The sequence below is a fragment of the Lissotriton helveticus genome, chromosome 1_1 (genome assembly GCF_964261635.1).
Source record: "Lissotriton helveticus chromosome 1_1, aLisHel1.1, whole genome shotgun sequence".
In the NCBI taxonomy this organism is placed as follows: domain Eukaryota; kingdom Metazoa; phylum Chordata; class Amphibia; order Caudata; family Salamandridae; genus Lissotriton; species Lissotriton helveticus.
The window spans coordinates 519362922-519377936 of NC_136057.1; the positions used below are offsets into that span (position 1 = coordinate 519362922).

The 15015-nt window shown below is 48.0% G+C and overlaps 1 long non-coding RNA gene across 5 annotated transcripts in view; it reads left to right on the forward strand.

The window, feature by feature from the left end:
• LOC144770046 (uncharacterized) overlaps positions 1 to 15015 on the forward strand; it is a 630720-nt gene that overhangs the window by 140085 nt on the left and 475620 nt on the right. For 2 of the 5 annotated variants that reach the window (XR_013598779.1, XR_013598780.1), the window contains exon 2: positions 8399 to 8457. The exons of the other annotated variants lie outside the window; for them this stretch is intronic. This is a non-coding gene — a long non-coding RNA (uncharacterized LOC144770046). The remainder of the gene's footprint in view (positions 1 to 8398; positions 8458 to 15015) is intronic. 5 annotated transcript variants of the gene reach the window in all.

Below are 15015 nucleotides of genomic sequence, written 5' to 3' on the forward strand. Positions count from 1 at the left end.
TTACGTAGACAATGGGTGGGAGATGTTTTCTGCTCTCCTGCTATTAATCACAAAAATGCTGTTGTTATTTTATTTCATAAAGCATTGTCTGTTCAAATTCTAAATGAAACTGTTGATACTAATGGCAGGTGGCTGTTCCTTGATTGTATTGTTAATGATGTTCATCTCTCTCTTTGTAATGTCTATGGTCCGAATGGCATTGATTCTTCTTTTTGGAATGATTTCTCCTCCCTTCTCTCTTCCAATGCTAATGAAGATTTGATTGTTGGGGGGATTGTAATCAATTGATGGACCTCTTTTTGGACCGCAAATCACAAGCTCGTTACATTCCCAATAAAATGCAAAAGTCCTTTCATAGATCCATTTCCTCCAGAGGCCTTATAGATTCATGGAGATTATCAAATCCCGACTCTCTGGAATTTTCATTTTTTTCTCCTGTGCATAATTCCCTCTCCGTATTAATTATATTTTTCTCTCCCACCATGCTTTTCAATTTATGTCCAACTCAGAAATTGGCTCTATCCTCATATCAGATCATGCCCCGGTTATTTTAGATATGGACTACCCCTCTCCCTCGCCTCAGGCCCGCAGATGGCGCCTTAACAACTCCCTTTTACTTGATCCTGCATTCATTGAACATTTCACTCATTTCATGGACGACTTTTTCACTACTAACTCCAACTCTTCCTCTGACTTTCACTTTCTCTGGGATGCTTTTAAGGCCACTGCTCGGGGTTGTATTATTGATTTTGTGTCCCGTAAAAAAAAGAAAGCGCTTTCCCAGGCGTCTTCTTATCTTACTCGCATCAAAGAACTTGAGCATCTTTATTATACTTCCAACTCTCCGGATTCTTTATCCTCTCTCATTACTGCTAAAATGCAATTTAATAAACATTCTTGGGAATCGGCCTCCAATCAGCTTCTTCAATTTATTGCGAAGATATATGGTGGTCGCAATAAAGCTGGTAGAGCTCTGGCAAATTACCTCAAAATTAAGAAACAAAAATCGAAAATAGTCTTGATTAAAGATTCACAAGGCTCGCCCCAATCTTCTGATGCCAAAATTCTGGATTGCTTTGTTCAATTGTATTCTTCTCTTTATACCCCTGAGTCAATTAGATTCTTTCTTTAATTCTGTCCCTAAACCTCCTTCCCCTTTGGTGGATTTCTCTTCTCTTGATGCCCCGATTTCAGAAAAAGAAATTCTTGCTGCCCTCTCTCTTCTCCCCAAAGATAAGACAGCTGGCCCCGACGGCTTTACTGTTCGTTTCTTTCTACAATTTAAATCTGTACTGATTCCTCATTTGCTCCAGTTAATTAACCACTTTCTCTCCTCTGGTGAATCCAAAGGCTCTTTCACGCAGGCTATGCTTGTTCTTCTCCCCAAAAAAGATAAGGACCCTTCCCTGTGTAAAAACTACCGACCCATCTCCCTAATTAATACTGATTGTATATTATATGCGAAACTTTTGGCTCTACGGATTAATTCCATCATCCCTGATTTGGTCAACATTCATCAATCCGGCTTTGTTAAGGGAAGATCCATTACAGACAATTCTAGGACCCTTCTTAATATCATTCATCTCTCTGCTAAAATGGACAGTCCTTTGGCGGCCATTACTCTAGACGCCGAGAAGGCATTTGATCGTGTCAACTGGGATTTTTATGTTTGGTGCCCTGCGCTGGCACGGTTTCAGTCCCACTTTTCTTAAATTCATTCAATTGCTTTTTTCCGCTCCTTCTACCTCTATATGGATTAATGGTATGCAATCTGATTATTTTCCCCTTCATAGAGGTACCAGACAAGGCTGTCCACTCTCCCCCTCCTCTTTATTTTGGCTCTCGAACATTTCATTGAGAAAATTTGTCAATCCCCTTCCTATTCTGGCTTTCTTTATAAAGATGTGGAGATTAAGTTTACTGCTTACGCCGACGATATTCTGCTTTACATTTCCAACCCTGCTGTTGCTCTTCCTGCTTTCTTTTCTTTATTACATGATTATTCCTCAGTTTCTGGTTATAAATTAAATATTGATAAAACAGAAGTCCTTCCCCTCAATAAATTCTGTCTTCCTCACATGTTTCAGGGCTCCGGTTTCCAATGGAATTCTGGCTCTATTAAATGTCTTGGTGTTTTATATGCTAACACCATTAGAGAAACTATCAGAATTAATCATTCCGATATACTTAAAAAGCTCTCTTCTCTTATAGAACGTTGGTCCCCTCTTTTTCTTTCCTGGTGGGGTCGTCTTTCCACTATTAAAATGATGCTCCTTCCTATCGTGAACTTCTGTCTTTCCATGCTTCCTATCTCTCTCCCCTATTTCTTTTTTAAGTCCATCAATAGTCTTTTTTCCAAATTTTTGTGGAATAAGCGTAAGGCTAGAGTCTCTCTCCTCCGTCTTCAGCAACCTAAACATCTTGGTGGTGTTAACTTCCCCAACATCTCACGCTTTCACTCTGCTTTTTCTCTCAAGCAAATTTGGCCTTTCCTTCTCGAAACTTCATCTCCTCCTACTACGGCTTGGAGTTCTCTGGAATTGGCTCTACTTCACCCCTTCTCCTTTCTTCTTGCCTCCAATCTCACTCAACCACCTCCTAAGCTGCCTTCACCTATTTTTAAACACTCCAAAGCTTTAACACTTGCTCTTTTTCGCTCATTCTCTGCTCCATCTACTCTTCATTTGAATACCCCACTTTGGTATAATAAATCTCTTAAACTACGCATTCGGGCGCTCTTTTGGAAGGAATGGATCGACAAAGGCATTCTCACTTATAGACACCTCATTTCTAACAATTCCTTATTAATCTTTCCAGCACTCCGTGACTCCTTTGGTATCTCTAACAATTACTGTGCACATTTTCACGAACTTCTACCTAAACTATCCACTATTATCCTGCAACACATCCCTCCACCTTCTTCATCTCCCCTCCTTGCTTCTCCACCAAACTTTCAGGTTCCCCTTAAGTCCTCTGCTATTTATAGACTACTTTCTCCCTCACCTACTGATAAGCCTAAAACTAACCTAGAACTTATCTGGGAATTGGACCTCAATCAAACTTTTCCCTCACTCACTTTTGAACCCTAACCTCTGAGGCGGAAGCTGGAGGAGAAACTCGCTACTTTTTTAAAATTGTTGATCCTCTGTGTTTGTTTATTTTAAAACTTATATTCTCACCTCTGCTATCTTCTGGGCTAAAGCGCCTAGCAGGCTCAATCACAATTCAGCAGAATTAGCGCTGTTTTGGGACATTGTTGTTCAGGGACGCCATCGCTGCACACGCGAGGCCACGCCCACCTGATAGGCCACGCCCACACCCTCCGCCTATAACAACAGCGCTGATCACTAGCGCGACCAATTGAACCCTAACCTCTGAGGCGGAAGCCGGAGTAGAAACTCGCTACTTTTTTAAAATTGTTGATCCTCTGTGTTTGTTTATTTTAAAACTTATATTCTCACCTCTGCTCTCTTCTGGGCTAAAGCGCCTAGCAGGCTCAATCACAATTCAGCGGAATTAGCGCTGTTTTGGGACATTGTTGTTCAGGGACGCCATCGCTGCACACGCGAGGCCACGCCCACCTGACAGGCCACGCCCACACCCTCCGCCTATGACAACAGCGCTGATCACTAGCGCGACCAATTGAACCCTAACCTCTGAGGCGGAAGCCGGAGGAGAAACTCGCTACTTTTTTAAAATTGTTGATCCTCTGTGTTTGTTTATTTTACAACTTATATTCTCACCTCTGTTCTCTTCTGGGCTAAAGCGCCTAGCAGGCTCAATCACAATTCAGCGGAATTAGCGCTGTTTTGGGACATTGTTGTTCAGGGCGCCATTGCTGCACACGCGAGGCCACGCCCACCTGACAGGCCACGCCCACACCCTCTCGCCCTAAATGTGCCTCCCGCGCAAGCGCAGCGGACGAGCGCAGCGGGAGCGCCGTTTGCGCGCCGAAGGCGCGCCTAAGGCAAGCCCGTCTGGGCCCGTCCGGGCCCGGACAGACCCGGGCCCAGGGGCTCTGCCAGACTCACCCCCTAGTCGCCTGATGTATTCAGCAGACACGCTTCGGGACCTCCGACCCGAAAAAAGCCTAGGTTGTCTCTACACTCACGACGTAGGTAAACCCTTTACAAGCTGTACGCGCTGTGATGCAGCCACTCAGATCCCAGTCAATTCCAGACTACAACTCGGTCTTCTCAACTGTCGCTCCCTCCCCAAGCACGCACTCGAAATCAATGGGCTGATCCAAGACCAAGGCTTGGATGTACTGTTTTTAACAGAAACTTGGCTTTCTGATAGCACTGACGCGGACATTGTCATCGCCCTTCCCCCAGGCTATCTCATTCAAACCCGCCACAGACCCAGAGGTAGAGGAGGTGGGTTGGCCATAATCTACCACGATCACCTCAGCTGTAGAATTAACGACGCCAATATTGAAGATGCAGAAAGCTGCCACTTCTCCCTCCTAACCTCCCCGACGCACTCCATCTCGGGACTGCTTATTTACCGTCCCCCGGGTACTCTTGGGAAATTCCTTAACGCAGTTACCAAAACGACCGCTCAATTGGCCGCCTCTGTTTCTAACTTTCTTATTGTAGGTGACCTTAACCTCCATTTTACAGATCCCGCTGACCGGTCTGCCTCCGACCTACTAGTGGACCTTATGTCACTCAACATTCGATTGGTGAATAACGAGCCCACCCACGATAAGGGACACATTTTAGATCCCGTCCTTACTAACGACGCCAATATCACCACGAGTCCTTCTTTGCCACTGCCCTGGACCGATCATTTTTTAGTCCCCATTTCCTGGAAGTCTCCTACTTGCATCACCCAGTCCGCGAAAATCAAAGTCACCGACAGACGCTGGCATAAACTCCTACCTTCCGAATGGTCCGCCATTCTTTCTAACTCCATCCCATTGTTTTCCCCTGATGCTATTACTGCCGACAAACAATTCAGCTCCTGGATCACATCCTCTTTGGATACACTCCTCCCCAAAACCACCACCCTCAAACACACCAAACGAATACCACCGGCCCCGTGGTATACTCCAGAGCTCAAATCGCTTCGGCAGAACTGCAAAAGAGCTGAACGTTCCTGGCGGATGGAGAAGTCTAATACTAATAAGGATGCCTATCTCACCTCTTTATCAGTATATAAATCTTCCATCAGCAAGACAAAAAGCCTATTCTTTCAGGAAAGAATTGAAAAAGCCGCCTGCTCGAGTAAAGAAACATCTTGAAGGACCTTCTCAATGTCCCCGATCCCACCCCGAGAAACCCCCCAGACCCCAAAGCAGACCAGGAAAAATGCCATCAGCTCGCTAGCTTTTTCCAAGAAAAAATTCAAAAAATCCTGAACTCCATCCCTCCCTCTAATCCAAGCGACACTGGCGATCCACTCGACACTTCGATCTCCCCTAATCTTACTTCTTGGGGGAAAATAACTGTCGAAGAAGTCGAGAACACGCTAAAAACCATCAAAAGCGGATCCCCTAGGGACCCTGCACCGCTGTGGATCCTCAAGGAAGTAGCCCTCATCATCATCCCCCCCCTCACCCATCTGATTAACGCGTCTTTTCAACAGGGATTCGTCCCCCCTAGTTGGAACGCGGCAGTTGTTAAAGCGCTCCTAAAGAAACCCTCCTTGGACCCAGCAGAATTGGCTAATTATAGACCAATATCCCTCCTCCCTGGGACCAGCAAGATCGCCGAGAAACTGGTGAACGAGAAACTTTCCCAGTTTCTGGAATCGAATAATCTGCTAAAAAATTCGCAGACTGGTTTTCGTCCAGGACAGGGCACTGACATCGCCCTCCTGGCGGCGGTGGAGGAGGCCAGGGCACTCTTAGACGAAGGAGGATCAGTGGCAGTGATCCTCCTCGACCTGAGTGCGGCCTTCGACACCGTCAACCACCAACTCCTGATCAAACGGCTTAAAAAGGTAGGAGTAGAAGGTACTGCACTATCCTGGCTTTCCTCCTTTCTGGCCCAACGCTCCTTTCAGATTTGGGAAAATAACACCTGCTCCTCCGATGTGGGGTGCCCCAGGGCTCCTCCCTGAGCCCCACATTGTTTAACATTTACATGGCTCCATTGTAGGAGGTCGTCACCCCGTTCGGAGTGAGCATCGTCAGTTATGCGGACGACACACAACTAGTCGTCTCCCTATCCCACCCTAGTAAACAACCGGCGGACTTATTCAACTGCTTGACGCAGATACAAGGGTGGATGAATAACTCAGATTTAAAGCTGAATGGATCAAAGACGGATATCCTCCTTCTGGGTCCGAAAGGACTCACCTTCCCCCTGGACACCTGGCCACCCTGTCTGGGTCCTCCCCCAGACCCAAAACAGGAAGTAAAAAGCCTGGGAGTATGGATCGAAACTAATCTTTCATTCACCACGCAGGCCAAAAAAGTAGCCGGTATCTGCTTCGGACTACTGAAATCTATGAGAAAGATCCTGCCCCTACTTCCCCCCATATCACAAAGACTTCTTATCCAAGGCCTCATACTTTCCAGGCTCGACTATAGTAATGCAATCTACCTGGGTGCACCTGAAGCAACCTTAAATAAACTTCAGAAAATCCAGAATGCGGCGGCCCGGATCCTCACCAATACCCCGGCAAGAGCTTCAGCCAAACCCGCTCTGAAGCTCCTTCACTGGATCCCAGTGAGGGAACGTGTGATTTTCAAAGTCCTATGCCTAGCGCATAAGCTACTGCAGAATCAAGGCCCTCCTATTCTTAGGAAATTCATAAAACCTTATAAAGCCCCAAGATCCCTTCGTTCAGACAATGAGTCCCTTATCATCATGCCCAGATTCAAGAAAGCCCGCTCGGGCGGAAGACGCTTCTCGGTCCACACCGCACGCCTCTGGAATGCTCTCCCCCGAGACTTGAGAAAAGAACCCAACTACTTACGTTTCAGGAAACGGCTCAAAGCTCACCTGTTTCCTTAATTTTAACTCTCCCCTTCTGAAACTTGTCCTCTCCCGTCTCTGCTGCCGAACCCACAGAAGTAGGGATCTTTAGCGCTGGGATACCTTAGGGTGACTACGCGCTCTATACATTTTTTAATAATAATAACTTACCTGGGATTCTATTTGGTCCAAACTTCATTCCACCTCTCGGTCCGCTAGTACCACACAAACCCTTTACTTTTTTTATAATAGATTATTTTATACTCCCTGTGACTTGTTCAAATTTAAATTGATAGATGCTAAGAAGTGTTGGTCTTGTTCATGCACTTCTGGTGATTTGGTTCACATGTTCTTTCTTTGTCCTAAGGTCCAACTTATGTGGTCCCACATTTGGTCTACACTTAACAAGATTTTATCAACTAATATTCCTTTTCTTCTTTCTACTGTATTTCTGGGTGGTTTGGCCCCAGTTTGGGATGTCCCGCTTCATACTCGTAAATTTATTGACCTTTGCATTGCTATTGCTTTTCAAATCATAACAACTAACTGGAAAGATACCAAAAATGTGGTTTATAATGCCTGGTGGAATTTACTCTGCCATCATCACAGATTAGATCGTGCATGCGCTTCTTCCATTCCAATGTTGATTAAACGTGATTTACTTTGGTCCCCTTTAACAGACTTTTTATCTAAAAGTGCCTCATGATCACCTGTTATTGTTAGTATTGGTATTACTGTTTTTACTATTATTATGTACTTTTATTATCTTATACCTCTCTACTCTGTTTACCATTTATATTCTTTTTTTTTACTGCTGTTCCCCTTCCCCCCCCTTTTTCCCGTCTTTTCTCTTTTTCTTTCTTTCTTCTCCCCACAAAATGAAAAGCTATAAAAGCATTTTTTCATTTGTATAGTGTTTTCCCCCTTTGGGGCTTTTCTTGTTATGATGGCACATTATTCTTCATAATTATTTTGATTCATGCTGCTCTTTATTTATGCTGTTGTACTGATGTTTTACATTGTCTTATTTAATTCAATAAAGCTTTTCAAACTTAAAAAAATATATAGTATGGGAATACAATACATCATACTTACATGTCATTAAATGATAAACTGCACAGTTTAATGCCTTGTGCTATATTGTCCACACATTGGCATCATAGGTGATAATAATTCACCTCAGTGAGGAGCATATTTGCCAATACTCCAATTTAAGGGAAAGCTATTCATCTGTGGTTGAAAAAGACCCCCTATTGAAAGATAGGAGCACATTTGAGGGAAGGTTTTTGAGTGGGGTTTTGTATTCTTTATTGTGGCCCACAGTTACATCAGAGGACCGAAAATGTGCAATCATTGAAAGTCAAGACAGACGTAGTATGAGACAAGCTACTTATGGAAACACAAAGCAGGAGGATTGTTGGGCTACTTTAGTTCTTGCTGTTTCATTAACTAATTATATTGTCTCTGGGTAGTGTGCAGGAGAAGCAAGCAGGAGAAATTTGGCGGATTCAACATCTTTCTTGGCCCGAAGGTAATGCAGTGAACAATTACATTTATTAAAAATTAGAAATAGTAGAGTGATGGTGACTGCAATATTACTGTATCTTGGAATTTTATTTGATAATAAATATACCCAGCCCTGCCAAGTTTTAAGTTACATTATCGCATTACTGCATGTGACATGATTGTCACGCAAATCAGCATAATTAAAAGTTGAGTGCATTACCGTTTTTTATAGTTTGTAGAGTCTGATATTTCGTTGGGGTACAGAAACACAAAGCAGACGGAGCACAGCAGCCTATGAGAGTTCGGCTATGTTTTTGATGGTTCACCCCGATTGGACCGTGTTTTGCTTGTATTAGGTAGGTAGGCTGACCTGCCAACCTCCCACAGCACTAATTGGTCCTTATAGTACGCACATGCGTGCAGCCGTATGGCCTGCTCAACACAGCAAAGTTTACTAGTACCAGGTGGTCCATGTAGTGTCAGAATTAAACAGAAGGACAGGGGAGTCCTCCTTGACACGTGCCCCTACCCCTACTGGAAGGGGAAGGGGGAAGGGGAGGGCAAGAGGGGAGGGAGTGTTCTCCAGGGGCTATTACGGTAAGATAACGTGCAGAGGCAGGGCCTGAAGGCTCTGAAGACTGCGTGGGGGTGAGTATTTCACTTTTGATTTCTGATCACTTTTTAAGATAAAAGAGCCAACCGTGGCCCTAGGGCAGGCAGGCGGGGCAGGGTAGGGGTGATAAACACCGCAATATGGATGATTGCAGGTAAGTGAACAAATATTTCAATAAAACGAATTTCGTTCCGTGCCCTGCATCGCAAAATGCGATGCAGGACGCGCTATAAAATTCGTTTTATTAATTTAATTGTTTACTTACCTGCAATCATCCATATTCCGGTGTTTATGACCCCCACCCTGCCCCTCCCCCACCCCACCTGTCAGCCCCACCGGAACTCCCTCCACGGGCCGCGGCAGAAAAGAGCCAACACATAGCGCTATAATACAGTGCTTCCCCTGAACACCTGTTAATTTTGCCTAAAAAAAGAAAAACATTCGAAGATTAAATTGTGGATCCTGCGTTGATTTGTTTCAGTTTGTGCTAAAATGGAATTCTATTTTAAACAAAGAAAAATCTCTAAGAGATTCTGGTCAAGGATCAGAGCATACATTGTTCACATCTTCGCTCCCACTGTTGCAGAGGCCTAAAGGAGCTCGGATCAGCTCCTATAGTTATTACAAGGAGATCGGGTTGACTGTGTTTCGAGGTTGTCTCGTTACGCAGATATAAAAAAATGTTGAACAGTAGAAGAGACACACACAGCTGACATGTGGCAAAATAGGATGCGAGGCAGGGTACCATTCTCCCTATTTAATCCGTTCCGAAGAGGCAGAGTAATGCTTAACAATGAATGAGTTACACCTTGAAATTCAGACCCTTCTAAAAAGCATGCTGTTCCTGGTTTAAAAAAAATCACTAACTACTGGTGCAGATTAGATACAACGTAGTTCTCTATAGTATGAGGAGAGGAGCGTCTGAATGTCACTGTGCTAGCCTGCCCTTTTCGGACTGGCAACTGTCTGCAGCACATCACAGAACTGCCCATAGTGCCCACACTCCCAGCGCTCACTCCCTTCTGCGCACATTCAACTCCCATACCAAGAAAACCATGAAACAATTTAGTGGGAAAACCGTGGTGCAGGCTTTATTTTGCACAACAAGTGGAAATAAGGTGGGTCATCTTACGGGCGATCCAATACGGCAGCCCCTCGCTGTCCCGCATGCCTAATGAGCCATTCTTGCACGGCGAGTCGATGCTCTGACGGTGCAGTCCCTTTTTACTTTCTTTTGTTCACTCCCGCCCCCCCTGTCAGGGCGGAGCGATGAGGCACACCCCCGGTCGGTTCAGGCCCCCCGACCGCCCGAAGGACTAACGGGGCGCCGACGCTGTTCGCTGGAACCCCCTCGGCTCCAGGTTCTTGGCTCGGGCACCCCTACTGTGCCAGGCAGAGGTATTGCTTGTGTCCTTCTGCCGCAGAGGTACCCTTACTGTCCATCTGCCTCCAGATCGCCCTGTGACTCCGCCTGCAACACAAAATCAGACCATTAACAGTTCCAACAAGCCTGCCTGCCGCTCTGCCGCTGGGTTTGGGTCAGGGCGGGAGAAGCGCAGAGCAGCCCGGAGCGACGGCAGGAAAGGCCGAGCCTCGCTGCCGCGCTGGTTTTGAACTCCTTCAGGGCCGCCCCCCACACCTGAGGCTTGCGTCCATAGGCTGAGCGCGGAAAGGGGCGGATCAGTGCTGGCGTGCGCGCGGAATGTGGGACTAAGATGCTGTCTTCGCTTAGCTCCCCTTCGCGTCGCGCGGCCAGCGGCATAGTGCCCACACTCCCAGCGCTCACTCCCTTCTGCGCACATTCAACTCCCATACCAAGAAAACCATGAAACAATTTAGTGGGAAAACCGTGGTGCAGGCTTTATTTTGCACAACAAGTGGAAATAAGGTGGGTCATCTTACGGGCGATCCAATACGGCAGCCCCTCGCTGTCCCGCATGCCTAATGAGCCATTCTTGCACGGCGAGTCGATGCTCTGACGGTGCAGTCCCTTTTTACTTTCTTTTGTTCACTCCCGCCCCCCCTGTCAGGGCGGAGCGATGAGGCACACCCCCGGTCGGTTCAGGCCCCCCGACCGCCCGAAGGACTAACGGGGCGCCGACGCTGTTCGCTGGAACCCCCTCGGCTCCAGGTTCTTGGCTCGGGCACCCCTACTGTGCCAGGCAGAGGTATTGCTTGTGTCCTTCTGCCGCAGAGGTACCCTTACTGTCCATCTGCCTCCAGATCGCCCTGTACTCCGCCACAGCTCTGGAGGAGGCCCCCGTCGATGACAGAGCCCCCCACCACCTTTCCTTCTTACAGTTTTCCACTTGTACTTATAGTGCCCTGCTGCTGCCCTGGTCCCTGTCGGCCAGGTCACTGGCATCCTGCTGCTGTTAGGCATTCCCCCAGGTCCAAGAGGAAGACATCCATGCCCAACCCCGACAAGTGCACCCCGTCCTTTTCGTAATAGCCCACCGTCTTATCCTGAATCAAAGCATGCCTGATGAACCCCAGGCCCCTCCTCTCCATGAATTTCTGCATGGCCCTGTTCACCCTCTTCCTGCCCTGCTCAATGGCGACTGCAGACCGCGCTCCCATCCAAACCCTGCGGGGAATAATCTCCGACCATATTATTTCTGTGGCCCCCAGTTTGTTCGTTATCGCAATGGTGTCCCTCTGCATTGCCTCTAACAGCGCTCTCCTTCCCATGGTCACAAGGTCGTTACCGCCCAGATGGATGATGAGGATGTTGGGAGGCCCCCCCTGCGATGTCACACATTGATCGATCCTGCGCCTCAGCTGTACCCATCTCATGCCCGGGCAACCCAACCATAGAATCTGGGTTCCCGCTAAGGTCGCACCCCATTTCCGGTATGACGCCCACTGTTCGAGCCTGTTGACATATGAATGGCCCATCACCCACACGCGACATTTGGCTGCAAGAAAGACACCATGGGTGTTAACCTTTATAATCACATCACGCGGCACACCAGCAACTCAACTTGTATTACCTTTTATTTATCCAACCACAGCAAGCAAACAACTTAACATGCTTCATCGTCTTCCTTTATTTGTAACATATCAAAACACTGCACACAAAGAACTTAAACTTACATAACACTGCACACAAGAACTTAACCTGTTGGCCCACCGTTGGCCTAAATCTGTCCTAGTAACAGACCCGTCTTAACTTTACCTTTTATTTACAACATAGCACAGCGACAAGCCACTTATTTTACTTTGACCTTTTCTTTCCTTCGTATATTGACACAAACCGCACATCAACACTCATTGACTGTCTGTCGTTGGCCTAGACTATTGGACCTTTTACTGACTTGTACTGGCCCCAGTGGACCAGTCTTAGTATGACATTGTTAACCCACGCCCCAGTTCTCTAGCGACCCGCACATCAAGGGCGCACATAACGCTGGTAGCAAGAGGAGGACCACCTCCCCACTCTCATGACCCCTTCTTCACCCAACCCAGCCCTAAAAGCCGCCGTGGCTGCCCCTATTCTGAAGGAATGGCTCGAAAATTTTTTGTCGCCCTCGGTCTGCGCCAAGCCCGCTTTGACCAACACCTTTGCCATAACTCGCTGAAATTGGAACTGTGTTAATGGCGTGCCATCGGCGTGGATTAAGAAGGCGCCCGCTAGCAAGGGCCTTATCTTCAAGTACTCCCTAACCAAGGAGACTGGGCAGTATCTGGGGTCCTCGAATGCATGCAGTGTTATCGCCACACCTTTGCCAGCTTGATCCGTTTTGGACTTGCGCAACCACAGCCCTAGCGAATCCCTGGCACAAACATCTATCATATCCAGTGCCCTCCCCGACCTATCCTCCTTGGATTTCGCCACCAGCTCACTGGCCCGGAAGGCACCAAAAAACGCTAAACAGAAGGCTGTTGCAAAAAGTTGTGTCTCGAACGCTGAGCTTGTTACCGATGGCAGTGCGTCAACCATGCGTTGTAATGCAGGGAACTCGATCCCCGCTCTCTTGTCAGGGGACCTGCCCTCGTCCCTGGCCCACCCCTTGAGTGCGGCCCTTATCCTGAACTCCCCAGTGGTGTCCTGTTCGCCGTTTAGACGTGTGTCGTGCTTGAGCGCTGCCAGGTGGCTGGATACCCAGGAGTGGGACTTGCCCGTCTCCCTAGCCCAAACAACAAAACCCTCAACTTGGTCCTTTGTACTCAACGCTGCTGCTCCCAATGCCTGTATTACTGTTCGGACTGTCGTTAGTTGGGCCTCGTATCTTCTCCTGGTTGACTGAGCCAGTGAGCGTTGGCCCATTCTCTTCAGCCGCTCCCCCACCGAAGTAGTCGCCATAACGCCGCCGGGAACGGTGTCATTTCCTCCACAGCCTGCGGCCAAGCTTCCCGGAATCGTGACAGCTGAAAGCGAGAGAGAGCGTCAGCTGCCACATTCTTGACACCCTCTACATGTCTAGCCCTGAACTCAATGTTGTTACGAAGCCCAGCCCTGACCAGTTCCCTCAGCAGGCTTAAAACTAGCGGGCAGTTAGCAGTCGACCCATTGATTGCCTGGACCACGGCTAGGTTGTCGGACCAGAACACCACTTTTTTGTTGCCTAAACAGACTGGCCAGATGTGTAGTGCCACCACAATGGGGAACAGCTCCAGTACCGTGATATTTGCCGTCACACCCTTCTTGCGCCAGGCGTTTGGCCACTTCATTGCACACCACTTTTCCCTGAAGATGACCCCGAAGCCAACCTTACCAGAAGCATCTGAAAAAAGGCATAAGCCCTGGCTGCTCTCCCATGGGGCCCTCCATATTACTGTACCGTTGAAGTTCTTTAGGAATTCGTCCCACATGCACAAGTCTGATCTCAGGCCTGGTCCCAGGCGAACTAGATGATGCTTTTTCTTCACCCCCGCCGTGGCCTTTGCCAACCTGCGAGAAAAAACCTTGCCCGCTGGAATGACCCTTGCAGCAAAGTTCAATTTCCCCAATAGGCTCTGTACAACTTCCAGCGTGGCACTGCCCTTACCACAGATTGCGCTGATGTCCCCTCGCAATTCGTGTACCTTTTCTGTTGGAAGCCTGGACTCACCTTTCACCGTATCAAGTTCTATGCCCAAGAATGTGAGGACTTGTGAGGGCCCTTCTGTCTTCCCTGGTGCCAAGGGGACCCCCAGATGCTCTGACAAGGCTTCGAAGGCCCGCAATGCATTGGAGCATTCGTTGGAACTATCCCTGCCAAAGAACAGGAAATCGTCTAGATAGTGAGTTACCTGTGAAATGCCATGTCTGTTCGTGAGGGCCCACTGCAAGAAGGAGCTGAATGCCTCGAAGTAGGCACATGAGACCGCACAACCCATAGGCATGCAGCGATCGAAAAAGAATGCCCCCTCCCACTTGAAACCCAACAGGTGCTGACTGTCAGGGTGAACGGGCAGGAGGCGGAACGCTGACTCGATGTCTGCCTTGGCCAGCCAAGCTCCTTTGCCTGTCCTCCTGATTAGATCAATGGCCATGTCCAGTGAGCAGTATGAGACCGAACATGCCCCTTCCTCCAACCAGTGGTTAACTGAGTTGCCTTCTGGATATGATAGGTGGTGAATGAGTCTGAAAGCCCCTTGGATCTTTTTCGGGACCACGCCTAGTGGGGAAACTAAGAAATTCTGGAGGGGGGGGGAAGGGAACGGTCCAGCCACCCTCCCCAGGTCAACTTCCTTCCTGATCTTAACACTGACTACCTGGTGCAGATCCCTTGCCGACTTCAAGTTCCGGGCATCCCTGGGGCCCAGGGGGCCCTTGTATGGGATCCTAAAGCCGTCAACGAATCCGTCGACCAGTGTCTCCCGCTCTTTAACGAGTGGGTAGATCCTGAGCAACGGTAGGATGTTCTGCAGCACTATGGGAGATGGACCTTTGGAGTGAATGGTCTGCTTGTGGCAGAACGGAAGACCCTCGCCCTGGTCTAAGGTAGTCCCGTGGCCACAGGTGGCTGCCTCGTGCTCCATATG